Genomic DNA, 23,145 nt, shown 5'->3' on the forward strand with positions numbered 1-23,145 from the left:
TCCTTTTCATTTTTAGAAATGAACTTAAGACAGGGAAAGTGAGAAATGGAGAAACTGAAAGTGGTGGATTTCTCCGTCTTTATTCCATTCTAGGGTTCCACAGAAGTGCCCAAGAGAGCTGCGAAATCGTTTGCAAATCAACAGTCCTTGCACATTGCAAATTTATCTATTACCCCCCCAAAAAATGTTTAAAGTCTGTCTCATGTTTCCAGGCTCCTCCATGAATGTCTGTTGTGTATCTTGCCAGCATTGGCTGCAGCTGCTCCCAGTTCTGGAGAGAGGGGCAGGAAGGGTGTTTCCATGCGCAGGAGCAGAGAGCCTATGGAGCGCATGAAGGCGCTGAGTCCAAAAACGGGCATGAGAGGAGCCAGGTGTCTCCTGCTGATAACAACAGCCTTCCCCCCCCCCCAGGTAATATTTAGTGGTGCAGAGTGCATGCTTTGGGTGTGCATTCCTTCCAGAACTGCAAGCAGCAAGAGGGACATTCATAATACGATGGTACCTTGTGCTAAGCTAAGTACAGTGGTACCTCGCAAGACGAAATTAATTCGTTCTGCAAGTTTTTTCGTCTTGTGAATTTTTCGTCTTGCGAAGCACAGTTTCCCATAGGAATGCATTGACAGTTTTAAGAAAAAGGCGCAAGACATTTCCATAGGGAAATTTGTCTTGCAAAGCAACTCAAAAAACGAAAAACTCTTTCGTCTTGCGAGCTTTTCGGCTTGCGAAGCATTCGTCTTGCGAGGTACCACTGTACCACTGTACAGTGGTACCTCGGGTTAAGTACTTAATTTGTCCCAGAGGTCCGTTCTTAATCTGAAACTGTTCTTAACCTGAAGCACCACTTTAGCTAATGGGACCTCCCACTGCCGCCTCGCTGCCAGAGCACGATTTCTGTTCTCATCCTGAAGCAAAGTTCTTAACCCAAGGTACTATTTCTGGGTTATCAGAGTCTGTAGCCTGAAGCATATGAAACCTGAAGTGTATGTAAGTACCACTGTAGAAAGGTTTCTTTTTAAAAAAATATTACGGGCCACTTTTCCTTGTTTTAGGTGAGGGAATCCAGAGCGCTGCAAACAAATGCAAAGTGTTGAGTACATAAAGCCAAGTTGGTTTGTTTGTTAATGCATCAATTAAGAATGCAACAGGAGCAGAATTAAATCAACCCGCTCAAAGGCTGCTAGGAAAAGATGAATTTTCAAGGGATGTCCTTTTGCTTTGTTTCTGTTCCTAAAACAGTACATCTGTTTGCAGCCTGGGGCTCCTTGTGAAGGAAGGGCAGGACAGAAATACAATAAGTAAATAAATAAATAAATTTGGGCCGCCATGCATGAGTGGGGGGGGGGCAACCTCCATGAAATCCAAATCATTTCGAGATCTTATCAGCTGGAAGGACTCGTACGTTTGCATCATTTGTAAACGATGTAGGATTCGTCTTTTCCTTGCCTGAAAACATGGCTTGCCTTGGTGCAGAATTTCTGCAGCGGGGGGGGGGGATTTAGCAGCGAGCACACAGAAGCCTGCCTCTGTGTTTTGTTTTGTTTTTACTGCGAAACGTTGCACAGGACCAGACTGCTAATCGGGTTCACAAATGCACAGTGCTGCCTTTAAAGGCACCCTTGTTAAGTGCCATTTCCGTTGTGCTTTTCTGAATGAGCCCTGGGCAGGGGGGGGAAAAACCAAACCACTGGCACATTCATTGCCCTGATACCGGAACTCCGACAGAGTTTGGTGTGTATAAGGGACCCCCCTCCCACCCTTTGCTTTCGTTCTGGGAAAAGGAGAACCAGCAGGGATAAGGCCCCCAGGAAACCTCCTTGATTGCTCATTTGGAAGAAAGTAGCGAGAAGGGGCTCAGCGCTGAAAGACAGCCTGCAAAGCGACATTGTTCGGAACCCAGCAAGGAGCCCTTAAGCCCCTTAAGTGCCGAATATTGCGACTGAAAACTCTGTTTATGCAATAACGGGGCTGTCAGTGTTTACGCTGCCTCTCCCTATGGGGTTTTTTAGTCGATTCTGTGAGAGTTTGCCAACCACCCTAGCGCGTTGTTGTGAAACCCAGCATCTAGAGTCACATGGCACATTTGGAATTTGGCTTTTCATCGCTGTGTAGGTTAGAGTGGGGGGAAGAGTGTGCAGAAATCGAGAAGCTGGTGGGAACATCTGTCAAGCGAGGGCGTCCATCTCTGCTTAGTCTCTGTGCTCCAAGGGAAGATTATGCATGCTATCTTATTGCAGTGCATAGCAATTTTCCTTTTACATGGGATTTAAATGTGTGTGTGTGTGTTAAGGATTGAGAGGGAAAAGGAGAGAGAGAAAGAGCAGGCTGAAATTGCCAGTACAAGAACATCCTGATAGAAAGTTCAGCCCTAAAATGCAGTAAACAACTAGGTCATGCTCTCTTCAGATTTTGCAACGTAAAGGCGACCTTGGTCTGGCCGTGCATCTTCATGCAGAAGCAAAGAAAGGGCAGAATTGGGTGCCAAATTCAACATCCAGAAATACTGCCCAGCATCTCTGCTTCCCAGTAGCTGACCAGATGCTCCCGGAAATACCATAAGTGGCAGGAAGGATGGAGATAGCAGTCCCCAGCATGCATGGGCCGCTGTCAAGTACGGAAGTTCCCCTCTCCCTTCTCACCAATAAGAACTAACGAGCATTTGGTAGATCTATAGCCCTTTTATTACAGCATTATGTTGCAAGCACAAACAGGCAAACCTCTGCAAGGATATCAGTTGCCTACTCTGACTCCTACCCCTGACTTCCTCAACAAGAAGTGCGCCAGCGGGAAGTCATCGTCGTCCCCCCATCTCCTTTTTTCTCTGACACACTTGGACCTCTGAGTTCAGGGGGAGGGAGGGAGTTCCCCCCCACACTCTCAACTGATGTATTGCCCAGCTGCTCCCTCCCTTCTGGTTGCTTAGCTACTATCTCATAGCTGTCTAGCTCCTCTCTCAACTGAGCAGCTTCTGTGTCTGCTTATCTCTCTGATTCTGGAAATGCTGGAAATGGGGGGGGTGGGAATACTCCCCCTCCTCTTCTGTTAGGAGCTGATCTCCCTGCGATTGCATTCCTCAGTCTTCCGATCCAGACCAGCCCCTGACAGCCTCAGAGGTATATATAGTATATAGTATAGAGGTTCCCCTTTTTTTATTTAATTGCTGTGTCCAGAGGAGGAGAATAAAGACAGAGAGGAGCCTGGAGGCTAAAACTTATGAGGAAAGAGCATGGGAACGATTGTGGAATATGAATATAAAATTTACAGAATGTTATGGTCTAAGTGAAAATGATATGAAAATGATATATCAATATCTAACATCAAGTAAATGGGCAAAACTGTATAAATCTAAATCAAATCAGTGTTGGGAATGTAAAGAGAAAGAAGGTTCTTTTTGTAATATTTGGTGGTCTTGTAGTAAGGTTAAAGCTTACTGGGAAATGATATATAATGAATTGAAAAGGATGTTTAAAATAACATTTCTTATAAAAAGCCAGAAGCTTATCTTTTGGGAATTATAGGGACAGAACTACCAAACCTGTACAGAAACTTATTCATGTATGCCAACACAGTGGCAAGAATGTTACTCGCCCCAAAATTGAAAGAAGTAGAAGTCCCAGAAAAGGAAGAATGAATACAAAAACTTACAGAATATGCAGAAATGGCAAAACTTACCGGAAGAATAAGAAATCAAGATAACAAACTTTTTATAAAAGAATAGAAATGGTTTGTTGAATATTTACAGATAAATTGTAAACAGGTAAGAACATTGGCAGGATTATTGTAATAACCTGCAGTTTCATAAGAGTGTATATTTAAAGTAGACGAATAAACGAACAAATGAAGTTTATTTGGACATGCAGAAGATATTAAAAATAAATTTACAGAACCGCAGAAAGAGGGGGAAGGAAGTCGAGTTTTGAAATGTTAAAAAGATTGTAAAATTAGTGAAATGTATAAACCTGAAAATCATAAATAAAGAATTTCCCCCAAAAACCACACAATAACTTATGAGGAAAGTTTGAGGGCATTTGTAGCCTCAGGGAAAAGGAAATAAAGAGGTGAGATGAGAGGCATCTTCAAATGTTTAAGAGACTGTCACACAGATGGGGCTGTAGTTCAGTGGCTTAACAGCTGTCCTGCATGCAGAAGGCCCAGCTTTGATCCTGGTGATGGGAGAAAGGCTTTGTACTGGCTTTCAGGCAATGGTTTGTTCCATTTGTAGCATAGCGTGGGTTGAAAGTACCCAGGGCTGTGCAGAGGAATGGGGTGGGAGGGAGGGAGGGAGTTAAACAGGCCTAACAGCATCTGTGTCACTCAGGAAACTGGAGCCACAGAGATAAGAAAAGAAGGGACATTCCATTGTCCGGAGACAAATGGCCTCGGTCCAGTATACCTGAAGGAGTGTCTCCACCTCCATCGTTCTGCCCAGACACTGAGGTCCAGCTCTGAGGGCCTTCTGGCGGTTCCATCTCTGCGAGAAGCCAAGTTACAGGGAACCAGGCAGAGGGCCTTCTCGGTAGTGGCACCCGCCCTGTGGAATGCCGTCCCACCAGATGTCAAAGAGAAAAACAACTACCAAACTTTTAGAAGACATCCCCTATTTAGGGAAGCTTTTCATGTTTAATAGGTTATTGTATTTTAGTGTTTTGTTGGAAGCTGCCCAGAGTGGCTGGGGAAACCCAGCCAGATGGGCGGGGTATAAATAATAAATTATTATAATAATTGTTAGATTATTATTATCACTTCCTGGTTCACATGGAGAAGCCATTTTCAATGGAGACCAACAATGGAAGTGCTCAGCAGTATTGGGGCAGCATCAAATGTTGAAATTTGGTGCCCCTAACAATTTTGCGCCCGGGGCAACTTCCCTTGTGGGCCCCCCATGCTACATCACTGCTCCAGCACTAGGAATCTTCAGAAAGGAGTTCTTGCATTATGTGTATTTTAATGAATTGAATCAAGTGGGAGGTTATGAGTCATGGGGTTGGGGGGAGTGTGTGCATAAACGCAACAGTGCTTCATTTATTTTCTGGTCGCTATTTTGTTAACAAAGCTAATATTGTTTTACAGATTGCTAATGCTGTTGTGCTTTGTGAATCCCACAACACGGTTGTGCTGTTTTGCTTATTTTCCTAGTCATTTTGTTAACAGTGTTTTATGGACTGCCATTGTTTTAATGGTGATCTGTTAATGTTCTGCACCATTTGTTGCATCTGTGATGCCCTGTTCTTGCTGTTTATTGTTTAGAAGATGCTTTGCGATTCGTGTGAGAGGAAAGCGGACTGTGATCCATTAAATCACATCAATCCTGGCAACTCCAGGTAAGGATAGGAGAAAACTCAGCTTGAGATTCTAGAGAGCTTCTTCCAGCAATGTAGGCTATGCTGAACTTGATTGACCAATTGTCTGACTCAATATAAAACAGCAGCCAATGTTCCTGGAAAATGATGAAGTAGATTCGTGCTGTGTTGCTTCAGAGGAGAGGACCTGAACCAGCAGGTTTAAATTACAAGAAAGGGAGTTTCGAATGAGCACGAGGGAGAACTTCCTGACGATATCTGTAATGTATGCATGATTATTTAAATAAGGGCCTTTTCAGAGAACCAGCTATGGCCTGGGCAAGCAGCTCCTGTAGAGCTTGCTCAGAGGTGTGGCCTGGCTGGAGGAGTTTGGTTTCTACTGTACACAGGCTCCAAGCAGGAAACTCTCAATCTCAGGGTCACGGGTTCGAAACCCACATTGGGCATAAAGATTCCAGCATTGCAGGGGGTTGGACTAGATGGCCCTCATGGTCCCTCTTGAACTCTACAGTTCTACAGTCGGGAACGAAGCATGATTTTCCATCAGCTCATAAGCATGTTCATACATAAACAGCAGAAGACAAGATGGTATGTGGCGTTTGCCCTCCTAGTTGTGTGTGACATCGTACTGGGTTCATAAGGAAAGGGTTAACGAATTGTAAAAGGACTAACCAATGGGAACCCAAGGGGCGGAGTTAACTGTGTACAGTGGTACCTCGGGATGTGAATGGGATCCATTCCGGAGCCCCGTTCGCATCTTGAATGGAACGTAAGACGCGACGGCACATCTGCACGTGCGCAGGTCACGTTTTGCCGCTTCTGCGCATGCACGTGACATCATTTTGAGCATCTGCACATGCACGAGTGGCGAGACCTGGAAGTAACACGCTCCGTTACTTCCGGGTTGCCACGGAGCGCAACCTGAAGGCGCTCAACCTGAAGCACATTCAGCTCAAAATATGACTGTATAAGGTTTAAGCAGAGAGGAGTTTGGGGGGGAGTTAGAGTTAGGGTGGGACGCGGGTGGCGCTGTGGGTTAAACCACAGAGCCTAGGACTTGCCAATCAGAAGTTTGGTGGTTCGAATCCCCAGGATGGGGTGAGCTCCCGTTGCTCGATCCCTGCTCCTGCCTAGCAGTTCGAAAGCACATCAAAGTGCAAGTAGATAAATAGGTACCGCTCTGGTGGGAAGGTAAACGTTGTTTCCATGCGCTGTTCTGGTTCACCAGAAGCGCCTTGGTCATGCTGGCCACATGTCCCAGAAGCTGTACACCGGCTCCCTCGGCCAATAAAGCGAGATGAGCGCCGCAACCCCAGAGTCGGCCACGACTGGACCTAATGGTCAAGGGTCCCTTTACCTTCACCTAGAGTTAGGGTGGTTGAGAAGACAGTCTGGAGTTAGAAGAGACAGAGAGGATAAGTCTGTGAGTTGGGCAAATCTGATGTGAGAGAGTGAGAGAATTTGTTAAGAGGAGTCAGTCAAACAGTTGAGATAATCAGTCAGAAGGTATTAGGAAGGTATAGTCCGGTAAAGAAACTAAAGTTAAGATACTGTCAGGAATATTATCTGAGAAACCATAAACTTGTTAATGTTTGTAAAATAAACTTGGGGGGGGGTTGTTCACTTTTAACAACTGTCTGGACTCAGTGTTTTACCAGAGAGTAACGGGTTGGTGGCAGCGGGGAAGCAAGCACAATGGTGGCACAGGGATCAATAGACCGTCAAACGTCCGGGGACCCTGTGTGATAGCCACAGTATGGAACATCTGGCTATGGGAAAAACCACCTTGGAAACTCATTCATTTGAAGTTTTTAAGCAGAGCCCTGCTTAAAACCCTATCACCAATTTTCTGCATCGGTGAGGGGTTGAGCTAGATGACCCTGAAATACTTTCAAAATTTACAGTCCTATAATAGACCTATCCATTCCACATTTCAAGTAACCTATGCTAGTGGGCAAATTTAAAAAAAGTCTGAAACTGAAACAAGAACATTAAATAAATATCAGTATGTCTCATTAACTTGTTGGCACAGGATAATAAGAAAGAATGTACACATCAGGCCAATTTAAAAACCATTAAGATTCTTAATTTTAAGATTCTCCTTCTGTGCTGAAAGCAAAGCAACATTGCGAGTGAAATCCTTGTGTATTTGTGGCTGCTAAACTTTTTGCGCGCACACACATCCCACATGAATAAAGCAGGCATCTAAATGCTTGAGGATTAGATACATTTCATTCCGAGTCACTATGTCGAAATTCCTGCTGTCTCCTTTGGCTCTCGCCTTTTCCGCTTCTGTTCCCGAACTATTATGCTGCGCTGTTCTGCACAGTTGGACAGCTGCTACAGTCTGGTGACATTGGTGAGGGCATGTGCGCCTTTGCAAAGCAGGGGAGCCTCGGAGCATGTCCTGTACGAGCCGCAGAACAAACGGCCAGTTTGTCCTCCCTTCCAAATGGCACGCAGAGCTATTTTTTTTAAGCTTGAGACAAAATACCCAAAACATAACGGCACCTTCCCACTACCCTCGCACCGGGTCTTAGTGCTCTGGATTTTAGTAGTGCAATGAACTATAAGGGGAGCCCATGGCCCTTCTGAGTCCAGCATCCTGTTCTCACAGTGGCCAGCCTGTGGGAAACCTGCAATCAGGATATGAACACAACACGCCTCTCCCCTCCTGTGGTTTCCAGCAGCTGGTATTCAGAACCATTGCTGTCTCCAGCTGCAGCAGCAGAGCAGAGCCATCACGGCTAACAGTCATCAATAGTCCTGTCCTTCGTGCATTTCGTAGAATCACAGAATTGCAGAGTTGGAAGGGACCCTGAGGGTCATCTAGTCCAACCCCCTGCAATGCAGGGATCTCGGCTAAAGCATCCAGCTCAGATGGGCATCCAACCTCTGCTTAAAAACCTCCAAGGAAGGAGAGACCACAACGCCCCAAGTGTTGACAGTTCCACTGTTTAGCAAATCTTACTGCCGAGAAAGTTTTTCCTGATGATGAGTCAGAATCTCCTTTATTAAACTGTTTTGGAAATGGTAGTAAGGGAATGGGGTCTCCTAACAACTCTCAGCACCCAACAATCTGCAGTTGGCACTGTAGTCTAAACCACAGAGCTTAGGACTTGCCGATCAGAAGGTTAGCGGTTCAAATCCCTTCGACGGAGTGAGCTTCCGTTGCTCGGTCCCTGCTCCTGCCAACCTAGCAGTTCGAAAGCACGTCAAAGTGCAAGTAGATAAATAGGTACCACTCTGGCGGGAAGGTAAACGGTGTTTCCGTGCGCTGCTCTGGTTCGCCAGAAGTGGCTTAGTCATGCTGGCCACATGACCCGGAAGCTGTACGCTGGCTTCCTGGCCAGTAAAGCAAGATGAGCGCCGCAACCCTAGAGTCGTCCTTTACCTTTACCTTTATGCCTGTTTGAAGTGCTTTTTGGTTCAGGAAATGGCCTTAGTAGGGAACAGTTAGTCAAATGTGTCAACTTCAAGGGGTCTACTCTGAGTATAACTACCACCCCGTGAGTTGCACCCAGCTAAGTTCTATACCTTGGTTCTCAAACTTAATCCATTCTGGGAGTCTGTTAGAAAATCAAGGCGCGGCTTCCAATTGGCTGCAGGAGCTTCCTGCACTCAATTGGAAGCCGTGTTGGACGTTTGTCTTCCAAAAAACGTTTGCAAACCACAACACTTACTTCCAGGTTTACAGCGTTCGGGAGCTGGTTTGCTCAACAACTAAGCCATTCAGGAACCAAGGTACCACTGTACAGAGAGGGTAGACCCATTGAAATGCATGGACCCAAGTTAGTCATGTTCATTCATTTCTGTGGGTTGGGCTCTGAGTAGAACTAACATTGGCCACAACCCAATATCTTCTTTTAAGTGATCTTTCTGTTTTCTTTATGGAATTATTGCAACCGGATCTCCCTTACCAAACACAGAGGGCCAGGAGGATAATAAAATAAATCAACAGGTGACACGCAGAAATTAACCTTTGAGAAAATGACATGTAGGAGCACGTGAAGAAGAGGAGGAATGGTGGCGGAGGGGAGCTACTCTGTGCAATGGAAACAAAGCAAAAAGGAGCCATTGGCTGGGGGGGGGGACACTTAGCTAATAAGTATCCTAGCATTCCTTTCCTGCTACAAATCAAAGCTGCATTGCAGGACTGCTTGGCTGGTGGAAAATATTAACCGGCAGAAAATCGCCACGCTTTTAACTAAAATGTTGCCAGGCACAGATTAAGGAACAATGGGGAGGAAGGAGGCTTTCTAACCCCGCCAGATGCTAGTAAATTCTGAAAGGAACGAAGAAAGGGGAGGAAAAAAAACCTAACCACCATTCTGGAGTAATGTCATACCTCAGAGACACACGCAAGCACATGGTGGAACGTTAAGAGAGATCCGGTTACAACAAAGTATGTCCAATTGAGTTTTGCATTCCGCCCAGAGCAGGGAAGGGTTAACAGGAGAGGTTGCATGTTCACTTAGCAGTGGAGATTATGGAATGTTTATCCAGCATTCAGATTTCCTGTTTAAGTGTTTGGATTTCCTGAAATCTCTTCTATCAGCCCAAGGGGTGTCCAGTGAGTGGCCTCCCCACCCCCAGCCCCTTTCAGCTCACATGGTAGACTTTCCTTCCTGCTGGCTTACCAATTGTATTTGTGTCTCCTTACCGGCCAGGACTTTTATGGATGCAAGTCAAAAACTCTTAGGCTCCCAGGAAACATCTGTGGATCCCTGGATTTTGGATTTTCTTTCAGTCTGAACCAAGAAATCAAATATTAACCCCCAATTCCTGGGAGTTATCACTGGAGCAGCGTGGACCATTTTTTCCCTGTTCAGCTGCCCGTGGGAAAATAATTTTTAACCTTTAATATGGAATGATGGCCTACATTTTGGCGGGCACTTCTGGAATGGGAGATCACTGTGGACAAGTCTTGGTGAGTTATCAACACCGTCTTTAGGGATGCTTAGTCGAGAGACGGGAGCCCAGCTCGTGTCTCTGCTCTTTATGTATGGTTGTCTTAAATTTCAAATCACAGCGAAAGTGCTTGTTTTTGCTATGTTGTTTGTCTCATGTTTTAATTGTCTGCAAATGCTTGCATTTCCTTGCGCAAAATAAATGGTGCTAAGCAATTAACTTCTGCAACGTCAGGAAGGATCACTCTGCAAATTTCTATGCTCGGCCCAGAAATCCTTACTCGCATTAACTTTTAAGAACTGCTCTTGTGAGCAAATTTTTTACGGAGCTGGGCTTGCAAAGAAGCCACATGCTCAAATCCATTGTCTTGATACTGGCAGAAAGTTAAGTTTTCACATTGAGTCTTACCCACCAGCAAAAAAAAAAACAAACCAACCCAAAAAAATCTAAAACAAAAACACACACAACCTTCTTCAAATAACTATATCATTATGGATGGATGTGATTTGCATTCCTCACAGGCCTGTTGCAAATCAACTCCAGTTCAGTTTTAAAATTTCTTCGCAGTGTGCATGCCCCATTTATTTTTGTTGTCTTTTCAAATATTTCAGCACTAAAAGGGGAGATTTGGATCAAATGTAAGAAGGGGCCACGAAGGGGCCAGAGTTAGCCACAGACATCCCTGCTGAAAAATTAGACAGTAATAAAAGTGTGAATATAAAAATTAGTTCTTTGGCTAACAGCTGAAAATTGTATCTGAATGTTCGGGTGGGAGTGCTCTTTGCATGTAGTGTGTGTGTGTTTTACTAGGATCATTATGAAAAAGATTGGATGGTCTCCCTCTGTGCTGAAAGGTGGTTCTTAGGTCCAATCCTGTGAATATATCATCTATTGTTACCTGCAACAAGATCAGACCCTAATTATGCAATATTTCACACCATAGAATTATTTTTTAAATGATATTTTCAACAGTAATCCTGGGAATAATCCTTTTTTTAATTTCTATTTTTATGGAATTTCCATTGTCTGTGGATCAAAAGGGACCATCTGGTAAAGGGTGGGTTATAAATTTTGCAAATAAATAGATGCAAAGCATGTGGTGCCAAGAATGTGCATTTGGTTTAGAGATAACTTTCTTCCACTGACTACCAAGTAATGCTCTCCAAATTAAGGCCACAATCCTAGGCAGCCTTAAGAGGGCAGATTTCACACGCGTCGCTTATAGAGTAACCATATGCATTTTTGACTCAGAAGCAAAAGGTCCAGTGAAGTTCATGGGGATTACTGCAGTCATAACTGCAGTACTTCTGTTTCTGGGGTCTCCCCTGTTTGTTGGCATGCTTCTGTGAAAGACAGAAATGTAGTTTTAGATGAGCCAGCATCAAATTTGGAAAGGGAGGCAGAGCCAAGATTGCATTTGAAAGTTGTGCTATTTGTGTGCCCTGTAAACAGATGTGTTCTTCCAGAAATACATTTCACACACATACCCACCAGTGTGAATCCTTGAGAATGATTGGGGGGGGGGTCCCTCCCTGGACAGCAGTGTGGTGAAGAAGCCCTGATCAGGGACAGTGGTTCTTATTTCCATCTCCTTCCACCATCTCAGTTTAGAGACAAAGCGATCAGCAGAGGTGGTAGTGAGACCAGAATGGGTCTAAGGTTTTGTGTGTGTGTTTTTACAGTGGTACCTCGGGTTAAGTACTTAATTCATTCCGAATGTCCATTTTTAACCTGAAACTGTTCTTAACCTGAAGCACCACTTTAGCTAATGGGGCCTCCTCCTGCCGCCACGCCGCCAGGGCACGATTTCTGTTCTCATCCTGAAGCAAAGTTCTTAACCTGAAGCACTATTTCTGGGTTAGCAGAGTCTGTAACTTGAAGCATATGTAACCCAAGGTACCACTGTAATGCCTTTTTACAACTTTTGTACACACACATCATACCATATCCTTCATTTATCCCTTTTCCTAGGACTTCCCAGTCCAACTTTCCATGGCATTCTAAGCAAACCTTGGTCAGCTGCATATCCTGATATTCCACCCGTTTTTTCTCTCAAATCTTCTTTTATTTGATATTATCTGCTGCTTAACTCCTACATGTAGGTTAAACTGAATAGTGTACCCTCTAAGATATTCTCCAAAGCACTACGTTTTCGTTTCACAGTCATAGATAACTAGTTCTGTGTATTCTTTTGTAGGTACCTCTTATCTTTCCATTTTTTCACATATACCGTTCTAGCTGCAGCTGCCGCATATAGAAAGAGTTTGAATGCCTTCTTTGAAATATTATCACTCATTATCCCTAGTGGGAAGGCTTCAGGTCTTTTGGGAAATGCAACAAATCAGGCCATTGGTCCATCTAACTCAGTATTGTTGACACTGACTGGCAACAACAGGTCTCTGGGGTTTCAGACTGGCGCTACCCAGAGATGTTGGGGATTGAACCTTCAGCAGATGCTACTAGTCATGATGGCTGGGTGCTCTCTCTGTGTGAAGGTTGAACAGAGCTTCAAAATCCCATCCTTGGCAGCAAAATTTAGGAATGAGGCTGCAAAGTCTTGTTTTGAGCAAGGCTCGTTATGAAGTTAGCTGGCTTTCCCCATCTTACCCTGCTTAACGAAGATTCAGGCAGCAACTTGGGAAGTAAGTTTAAAGATATAATTTACTTACAACCTTGCATTGGTTCGCAGCAACAGTAGCAGTTAAAAACTATGCAGGCAAAATATTTATATTTATGGTATAGCCAGAATCAGGCAGCAACTTGGGAAGTAAGTTTAAAAAATATAATCTACTTACTTACTTACGAACCTAGCAGTTCGAAAGCACATCAAAGTGCAAGTAGATAAATAGGTACCGCTCCGGCGGGAAGGTAAACGGCGTTTCCGTGCACTGCTCTGGTTCACCAGAAGTGGCTTAGTCATGCTGGCCACATGACCCTGAAGCTGTATGCCGGCTCCCTTGGCCAATAAAGTAAGATGAGCGCCGTAACCCCAGAGTCGGTCATGACTGGACCTAATGGTCAGGGGTCCCTTTACCTTTACCTTTAAAGAGATATTCAAAAAATAAGTGTTGCAATTTGAATTCGGTCGCAGCATTTGAGCAAGCTCTGTAAATAATTAAAGATATAAGGGTAAGAATAGACATATCTACACAGATGTACATTATCAGTTTATTATTAATATGTTGATAATTCAAGGCAATAGATTTATTAGAGTGAAAGGAAATTGGAAAGGACGGGAAGTCAAACTACGTAACAAACTTATGATTTGAAGACTTACATGTCTGTAATGGTTCTAGGGGTTGCTCGTGCGTAAGTTGCCGCCACTCCTGGCTAGGTTACCTGATTGGACCCTTTCTGTCTGGACAGCCTCAAGTTCCGTGGCTGCCTCAGTCGCAGGCAGAATCTGTCACTGGGCGTTTCTTAAACCTTTTCCAGCATAAAAGCTGTTTGATGCCCAGTCTTCTCCTACTCTCCCTGCGCAGAAGTCTTCTGCACAGGGAGGGTGTGGGCAGCGGAGTACCCGTACTCTCTCCGCTGGTCTCCGGCGCAGAGTCCTGGAGCCACCTCTCCGATTCCCCCATCTGCCCCCCTTCTCCACTGGTGTTACACTGATTTCCTTCCCCAGCGGATGGGCTGCCTCTCTCCCTACTGGGACCCTCTCCGGCATCCCTCTGGAGCCTTCTCTCCGCCTCCAGCTCCGATGGCAGTTCCCTGACAATTTTTTTTAATTTTATCTTGATAATTTGGATATATGGATACAGTGGATGCTTCGGTTGCGAACGCGATCCGTGCGTAATGCATATTCGCAACCCGCAGCATTCGCAACCCGCATCGGCGCATCTGCAAAGCGTGATTTAGCGCTTCTGTGCATGCGCAGCCGCCGAAACCCAGAAGTAACCCGTTCCGGTACTTCCAGGTTTCGGTGGGTGCGTAACCCGAAAAAGCGCAACCTGAAGCAGCTGTAACCCGAGGTATGACTGTAATGATTTGTCTTGGATGTATGGATGCAATTATGACAAATAAAGCATAAAGGGGGGGGGGGCACATGGCCAACTTCGCTTAGTGCAGCAGTGTAACCTGGCAGGCCTAAGCAGGCCATGGATGCTGCATGCCATATATTTGATTGAACCAGCCTGTTCCTCGGCAGAAGGTTTCTAGGGTGTGTGTGTTTTTTCCCCTGGGAGGGAGTTTACTAAGTGCTACCATCTCCATGTGTTAGCCCTGACCCCATATCGCCCACACTAATTTTTCAGGAGGGACAAGTGGATGATTCTCCGATGTCCTAAAAAAATAGCTTTAACAAAGCGGGTCATCTGAATGCGGTTGCTTGCTGTGGGTTTGGCATAATGGGAAAGCGGTGAAAAAAGAGCTTGGCTTGCAGTATAAGCTGTTTTCCTTTCCCCAAAACTTGTGACTGTGCCATTTTCGTAGCAGGAAGGGAGGAGAGAGAGCAGCCAGCACTGTAGATATGGAAAACGCAGGCTCATTTTTGAAATGGGGCTACTGGAGCATAAGCTGACACAGGGAACTTTGTTTCTGTGTTCAGCCCTGGTAAAACTCTGCAGAATGTCCATTCCTCGTGCCTCAGCAAGAGCCAATTTACACAATATGCTCCATAGCTTCTCCGGTGTAAATAGGAATGTCCTATTTAATAATAATAACAGGTAAAGGGACCCCTAACTATTAGGTCCACTCGTGGCCGACTCTGGGGTTGCGCCACTCATCTGGCTTTCAAACTGCTAGGTTGGCAGGAGCAGGGACCAAACAATGGGAGCTCGCCCTGTTGCGGGGATTCGAACCGCCGACCTTCTGATCAGCAAGTCCTAGGCTCTGTGGTTTAACCCACAGTGCCACCCACGTCCCTAATGATAATAATAGCAGTGTTTTATTCTACGGGTACTCAAGGATATGCAATATTGACACCTCTCTTTTCTTGCTGTTAAAAAGTGTGGCACTTAATGTAACAACTCCATGTTTTCTAGAGAAACACACACACTGAGTAATAGCAACTTTATTATTTGTAGTCCACTCATCGGACTGGGTTCCCCAGCCACTCTGGGCAGCTTCCAACATACACGTATAAAAACATAATAAAACATTAAACTAAAAAAAAAACCTTCCCTATACAGGGTTGCCTTCAGATACCTTCTAAAGGTTGTATAGTTACTTATCTCCTTGGCTCGCGGGTTGCATAACTCCATACCCTGCAACGTTTCTCCGATAAAAATAAGGACGTCCTACATAAGGAAGTCCTAGGCTCTGTGGTTTAACCCACAGTGCCACCCGCATCCCCGTGATATTCCTTGGACAACCATTATTTGCTAGCAAAAGATGGCCCTCTCGAGGAATCAGAGGGTCATTCTGGAGGGATGCTGAATATCTGGGGTTCTTCAGAGTCTCTTTGATCTGGAAGTCTGGCAAGAGTAGCCTTTGTACAGGGACAACGCCGAGTGCTTCTGGTTTCGATTAGGCTGAATGCACTGTGGGAATAAGCTTTCTGGTGGTATTTTGGTATTTCCTCTCCAAGTCACACCGTACGCGAGGAAATGCGGCAGAACAGAGTTTGCTCTTTTTCACCCCCCTTGTCACATTTGTGTTCTTTACTGTATGAGTGCAATGAATCCTTGCAGGTAATTCAGCGGTGGAGGTGAGATTAAGTCAGGGCTGGGCAGATATTTGAGATTTCAAGCTTGTGGAATCTCTTCTTGAGAGGCCTGCTTCAAATTTTTCAGACAGCCATCTTGCAAAGGAATGTGGATGTGGGCGGGGAGAAAATCATTAGTCTCCCGCATCAAATTTTAGGGCCATGGGAATATGCATGCCTTTGACAAGTCTCTCTGTCTCTCTCATATGAACTCAAAATGAAAACCCCAAAGTTTAAAAAGCAAACACCAAATTTGGACTAACAAACAACATTTCAGGGGATGAGTGTTGCTCGTTTTCCCTCTTCATCGTCCCCGCCCCCGCTGCTGTTTCTCTTGATTTTGCTCAGCTCTGGAGATCTAATGCCTAGTTTTGGAGATTGGCAAGGCCTTCTTTTTCTCTTTTCTGGCGTTAATTCCAGAAACAAGAGACAGGAAGCATGCATGACTCGCCCCACATAGGAAAATGCAGTGCTGATGCTGTAGCCATGAATAGTTTCCCTATGGCGAGGCCACCAGAGAAGGCTTCCCTCCAAATGTGCGTATTCATTATCATTTGTGGTCATCTCACTTTCAACACTATTTGTACCTGCAAATGTTTTGAGGATGCCGTATTTCTTCATTTTCCATTGATGCATATCCTGTAACTTCCTGATGAAATCTGCTCAGTTCTCATGCCATAAGTGTTCAGGGGGTTGTTTTGGTTCTGGTTTTGTTTTTTGTCCTGCTGTTGTCACTCGATAGCTGCTTTAGAAAGCAGTGATGTGGTAGCATTGCAGGAGCATTGCAGAAAATCTCCTAGGGAGCAACTGGAGTCGAAAGGTTGGAAGCTAAGCAGAGCCCTCCTCCCAAAAAAATCAGGCCTTTTTATTTTTCGCCTTTCACTGGACAGCTAGTTTGTTTAAAACATTTTGAAAGCACTTGATATTTTTTTAAAACCTCTAAGCAGTGTGCGACGTGAAGGCTCATGCTGAGGAGGGCAACCAAGATGATCAAGGGTCTGGAAGCCAAGCCTTATGAGGAACGGTTGAAGGAGCTGGGTATGTTTGGCCTGGAAAAGAGGAAACTGAGAGGAGATAGCCATCTCCAAATATCTCAAGGGCTGCCACATGGAAGATGGAGCTAGCTTGTTTTCTCCTACTCTGGAGGGTAGGACTCGAACCAATGACTTCAAGTTGCAAGAAAGGAGATTCCGACTAAACATCAGGAAGAACTTTCTGACAGCAAGAGCTGTTCAACAGCGGAACGGACTCCCTCCGGAGGTTGTGGACTCTCCTTCCTTGGAGGTTTTTAAGCAGAAATTGAGTCTGTCATGGGTGCTTTAGGGGGTTGGACTAGATGACCCTCAGCGCCCCTTCCAACTCTACAATTCTATGATTCTAAGGCAGCTTTCCAGGTTTCCAGGTTTTTAAACAGAGGTTGGCTGACCATCTTTCAGGGATGCTTTAGCTGAGATTCCTGCATTGCCGAGAGTTGGACTCTTGGGGTCCCTTCCATCTCCACAACTCTATGATTCTATGATCCGTGGCTCTTACCTGGATGCAGAGAGGGGTGTGTAGAAATCTCTGGCTTTTCTGTTGTCTACTGTAAAAGGTCAGACAGATATCTGTGGTTCCACCTACTTATGTCTCTGGCCTCAGTGGCATTTGTCCCAACCGCTGTAGATTTCTTATAAGGCACTGTGGCCTCCAGGAGAGCTCTTCTTACGTAAGTGACTATTTACAAGTCTTCTGTAAAGGAATGCCCTTGTTTTTCTAGGAACAGGATGCAACATAAGCTGGCTCCTCCGCCGTATTATTGGAGTGCTACCACTGGCAACTGGAAGGGGGGAAAACACATTTCTGTTGCTCTTTGCTAAAGGAGATTTATTGTAACTGCGACACATGCACATACCACCAGTAGGAATTGAATTGGGAGCTAACCGCCAGTCTTTCCCAAGATGTGGGAAAGTCACTCCCAAGAAGTTGACTTTTAAGTGTTTGCAGACTGAGCAGCTCCCTGGACAGGAAAAGCTTTTCTTTGTGTTGGCAAAATGCAGATGCAGGAAACCAAGCGCATTCCACAGCAACCTCCTGGCAAAAAGATGCTCCTCTTATATCATTTGGACCAAATCTTCAGTCTGCGCACCCGAAAAGAGCTTGGCTGTTGTTCTCGATCGCTGTGGAATCTTTGTTCGGTCCTTGGTTTGAAGAGTGGATTGAGGAATGCTAAAGAGGCTGCTAAAGAGGCAATGACAAACCTAAACAACATCTTAAAAAGCAGAGACATCACCTTGCCAACAAAGGTCCGTATAGTAAAAGCTATGGTTTTGCCAGTAGTGATGTATGGAAGTGAGAGCTGGACCATAAAGAAGGCTGATCACCAAAGAATTGATATTTTTGAATTATGGTGCTGGAGGAGACTCTTGAGAGTCCCATGGACTGCAAAAAGATCACACCTATCCATTGTGAACGAAATCAGCCCTGAGTGCTCACTGGAAGGACAGATCGTGAAGCTGAGGCTCCAATACTTTGGCCACCTCATGAGAAGAGAAGACTCCCTGGAAAAGACCCTGATGTTGGGAAAGATGGAGGGCACAAGGAGAAGGGGGCGACAGAGGACGAGATGGTTGGACAGTGTTCTCGAAGCTACCAGCATGAGTTTGACCAAACTGTGGGAGGCAGTGGAAGACAGGAGTGCCTGGCGTGCTCTGGTCCATGGGGTCACGAAGAGTCGGGCACGACTAAACGACTAAACAACAACAACAAAAAGAGGGTGGTCGAGGGACAGGGTGAATAAACAAACAGGAACAGAGGGCTTGAAAAGTCAAGGAACGTGAGTAAAGGCCCCTGGAGGCTGCTGTTGTTGTCACCTGCCTGTCTCAAGAAACAATGGAGTGTGCCTCCAGGGGTGAAGTCAAAACTGCTGCATTAGCAGCAGTGAAGTGACCTCTCCAGGGCACAAGGCTGGTGTGATGGCCTGAGACTCAGGCTCGGATCACAACCAGAGGAGTCTCAGTCTGCACCAGATCCTTTGCCTCAGACACCATCTGAACCAAGCCTGGGGCCTGATCCTGAAGAGTCCCAGTCTGCACAGGTTTCCCCTGCAACAAACACCACCTGGGCTGAGTCAGGGGCCAGATCCTGCCCTGGCTCCAGAAGCGGGGATTACCTTGCTGCCTTCAGCTGGGCCATCACTTAGAGCTGCTCCACTACCGGTTGGGTCAGGGGAGGCTGAGGCAGCCCCTGGGTCTAATAACCAACTGACATCTCCTGAGCTGCAGAGACTGAGGTCTGAGAGAAGGAGAGACCTGAGTATTCACAGGAGGAGTGCTCTCCTTTGGGCGAAACAGGGAGGTGAGTCACCGGGGGATCAGGACCGGTGGCTACCCCAACAAAGATAAAAGGCTGTCGGACCCCGCCCCAGGTTGTGGAAGCAACATTGCTGTATGCTAGAACCTGCCTAAGATCCTTTATCTGTCCTTGCCTGGTTTCCTGCCTCATGTCCTGCCTTGGACCTTTCAGACTGACTCTGGATTGTGGTCTGGTCCTGGACCGTGTTTCACAGGTTACCCCCAGGCCCAGCACACCTGGGCAGTGTGCATGGAGGTCCTGGGCTACTCAGACGACAAGACTCTCGGCCTTACTGGTGTGGTCCAAAGGAAAGCAGAGCAAGACTTTTGGCACCAGCTTGGCTGCAGGAGTTGACAGAAGGGGGCACACAAGGCACCGTCCAACTGTCTGAGATACTCTGCTCTGGATTTGTGAAGGGTTTCCTCCTTAGCCTTTTTTTCTCCCAATGATATCCCACAAGGCAGTGGAGGTTTAGGGTCAGAGTTTTCCTTCTCCTAGAATGGACTACTTTCCCTGGTTGACAAGCCACATCTGCCCCTCATGGTACGTAGAGAAACTGCCTTCTTGACCGTTGGAAACACTGTTGGTCTTGTCCGCTCAATCCACCAGAGCCTGTCTTCACATGCAAGAAAAGTTCCCTGGAGTTACGAAAATAATAATAATAATAATAATAATAATAATAATAATAATAATATAATAATAATAATAATAATAATAATAATAATAATAATAATAATAATGAATAAATTTATTATTTATACCCCACCCATCTGGCTGGGTTTCCCCAGCCACTCTGGGCGGCTCCCAACAGAATATTAAAATGCAATAACCTGTTAAACATTAAAAGCTTCCCTAAACAGGGCTGCCTTCAGACGTCTTCTAAAAGTCTGGTAGTTGTTGTTCTCTTTTACATCTGAAGGGAGGGCGTTTCACAGGGCAGGTGCCACTACCGAGAAGGCCCTCTGCCTGGTTCCCTGTAACTTGGCTTCTCGCAGTGAGGGAACCGCCAGAAGGCCCTCGGCACTGGACCTCAGTGTCCAGGAGAACGGTGGGGGTGGAGATGCTCTTTCAGGTATACTGGTCCGAGGCCTTTTAGGGCTTTAAAGGTCAGCACCAACACTTTGAATTGTGCTCGGAAACGTACTGGGAGCCAATGTAGGTTTTTCAAGACCGGTGTTATGTGGTCTCGGCAGCCGCTCCCCGTCACCAGTCTAGCTGCCACATTCTGGATTAGTTGTAGTTTCCGGGTCACTTTCAAAGGTAGCCCCACGTAGAGCACATTGCAGTAGTCCAAGCGAGAGATAACTAGAGCATGCACCACTCTGGCAAGACAGTCTGTGGGCAGGTAGGGTCTCAGCCTACGTACCAGATGGAGCTGGTAAACATAGGAAGCTCCTTATATCACAACAGGCTCCGTGTCCATCTAGGCCAGCATTGTCTACTCTGACCGGCAGCTGTTCTCCATGGTCTCAGGCAGAAACAGAGACTGTGAGAGTGGGGCGACCTTACACTCCCTCCCACCCTAATACTTATAACTGGAGATGCCAGGGATTGAATTTGCAATCTTCTGAATCTTCCGAGAGATATTATTTAAAGACAGTCACATTTTTGTGTGTATGCATTGCATGTATGGATGTGGCTTGGTTTTGTTTTCTCCCTCAGTTACTCTGGAATAACTTATTTGATGCAGAAACTCTCTTGGGGTCATAACATTCCAGCCCTTCTGCCAATCCAGCAACATGCATCCGCCCAGTGAAGAAAATTCTCCGTTCTCTTGTTGCTTGACTTCTTTACAATTTGTTAAGATATAGCATTTGGAAAGGCGCTTCAGAGTGGTCCCCACACAAAAAAATTGAGATTGACAAAATGAGCCTGAAAAATAAATGAATGAATGACACCGTAGACATCCTTCTGTTTTAAGTACAGTTGCACCTTGGATCCCGAACGTCTTGCAAGTCGAACGTTTTGGCTCCCGCACGCCGCAAACGGGAAGTGAGTGTTCCAGTTCGCAAACATTCTTTGGAACCTGAAATATACTCGGAGTCGAGAGTGGATTTCATGCTCTTTATTCAGCTCATAGTGTTGAGGAGGAATGAAAGTTCCCCCAGAATGTCTGCTTTATATACATTATTTACACAGTGGGCCCCATGTGATTGGCTAATTCCGGGATTCTCCTGTAGGCCAATCAGGTTACGGATTCACTTCCACCTGGAGCTGGATTGGGTGGCTTCTGTGGATCAATCAGACTGCTGCATTCTGGATCCTATTGTTCTAGGAACCACCAGACTGCTGCATTCTGAATCCTATTATTCTAGGACCAATCAGACTGCTGCATTCTGAATCCTATTGTTGTAGGACCAATCAGACTGTGCATTTTGGATCCTATTCAACTCAGTACATAACAGAACCCAAACGTCCGACGGGGCTTCCACACCTTCTGATTGGCTGCAGGCGCTTCCTGCAGCCAATCGGAAGCTGTGCCTTGGTTTTGAAACGTTTTGAAAGTCGAACGGATTTCCGGAACAGATTCCGTTTGACTTCTGAAGTACCACTGTACATAGGAAGTTCAGGCCGTCAAAACACAGGCAGACTGTCCAGGGGACCTGGGCAAAGGTATCACAGCCACATTTTGATTTGGTTTTTGAACTGCTTGCAAGTAGAAAACCGGTGCCTCAGCAAAAACCAAAACACCACCCCGCAATATTTTAGTCCAGCCCGATTATTCACTACGCAACTTTCCTGCTTACATAACAACACCAGCCCAAATGAGAGAGGGAATAGCCATCTGAGGAACTCCAGGGAAGCATGCCTGGCTGCACAGTTTATGAGATGCATATCTCCGTTACGTTTCCTCTCAATAATTGAATGGGTCAGCAGGTGCTCTGCTTATCTCTGCCAAAAGACGGTAACCCGATCCGCAGCGGAGCATAGCAAACACATAACTCGGACGGGGCAGTGGCGACGAATAGCAAAGGGATCTACAACCATCAGCCAACCAAGTGATTTATCATGACATATGGAGGTGATGATTAATCCTGCCCCAGGCCGAGTTATCTGGAAGTTATTTATTTGAATACCTGCACTTAACGGCAGAGTAATCAAAAGAGCGAAACATCCGGCACGGTGGCTGAGTGATAGAGCTATGAATCAGGAGGGCTTCGGGCGTAATCTTTGCCTCCGCCATGAACTTACTCAGCAAGTGGTTCTCTCTTAGCCTCTGTTTCCACATCTGTAGCATGGGGATAATTACTTATTATTATTATTATTATTATTAAAGATTTTCTTGTTTTACAGAAGTAAGTGTGTTGTCTCTCGTATTTTTTCCATGTAACATTTTTACAAATCCGTTTCATTTGTTGAGACATTAGGGGGAGGAAAAAAAAGGGGTGGAGGGAGGGAAGATGGGTGGGGGTGTGGTCAGGTGGCGATGTTTCTATTATGCTTAATGTATGTAGGGTTTGGTGTCAGCGTTGCTTGTGGTGTTCACTTGTGTTCCTTTGGTTGGGGTTGGCCTAGGGTGTGGTTGTTTGTTTGTGATTGGCTATGGTGATCTTTGTTGTCGTGTGTGAGTGGGGTGGGTGGGTGTTTTGGATCAGGTTAGCCATATTGATTTGTATGCTGTTGGTGGATTATTGTCATTGTCTTGTTGGGCTGTGTATGTGATAAAGGGGAGCCATAGCGGGGTGAAGGCGTCTTCTTCTGTTTGTCCCTGTGTCAGTTTCAGTTTATTGGTTATTTTTTCTAGTAAGTCTGTTTCCCATAATATTTGGTACCATTGGTCCATGCTTACTCCTGACAGGTCTCTCCAGTGTCTGGTTATGGTGTTGATAATTATACAGTGGTGCCCCGCAAGACGAATGCCTCGCAAGACGGAAAACCCGCTAGACGAAAGGGTTTTCCGTTTTGGAGGTGCTTCGCAGGACGAATTTCTCTATGGGCTTGCTTCGCAAGACGAAAATGTCT

At 45.6% G+C, this 23,145-nt stretch overlaps 1 protein-coding gene and 1 long non-coding RNA gene across 3 annotated transcripts in view; one reads left to right on the forward strand and one right to left on the reverse strand.

The window, feature by feature from the left end:
• The window catches only part of LOC310682270, a 106,390-nt gene that overhangs the window by 12,349 nt on the left and 70,896 nt on the right, over positions 1-23,145 (reverse strand). Inside the window, exon 2 of the long non-coding RNA XR_014513832.1 lies at positions 8,698-8,834. This is a non-coding gene — a long non-coding RNA (uncharacterized lncRNA). The remainder of the gene's footprint in view (positions 1-8,697; positions 8,835-23,145) is intronic.
• Positions 9,802-23,145, forward strand: part of ASAP1 (ArfGAP with SH3 domain, ankyrin repeat and PH domain 1) — a 133,750-nt gene continuing 120,406 nt past the window's right edge. Inside the window, exon 1 of one of the 2 annotated variants that reach the window (XM_083450479.1) lies at positions 9,802-10,227. The gene's annotated coding sequence lies outside the window, so the exon portion shown is untranslated. The remainder of the gene's footprint in view (positions 10,228-23,145) is intronic. The other variant, XM_083450476.1, reaches the window with a different exon arrangement.

This window comes from Podarcis tiliguerta, assembly GCF_965153285.1.
Source record: "Podarcis tiliguerta genome assembly, chromosome: 7".
Lineage (NCBI taxonomy): Eukaryota > Metazoa > Chordata > Lepidosauria > Squamata > Lacertidae > Podarcis > Podarcis tiliguerta.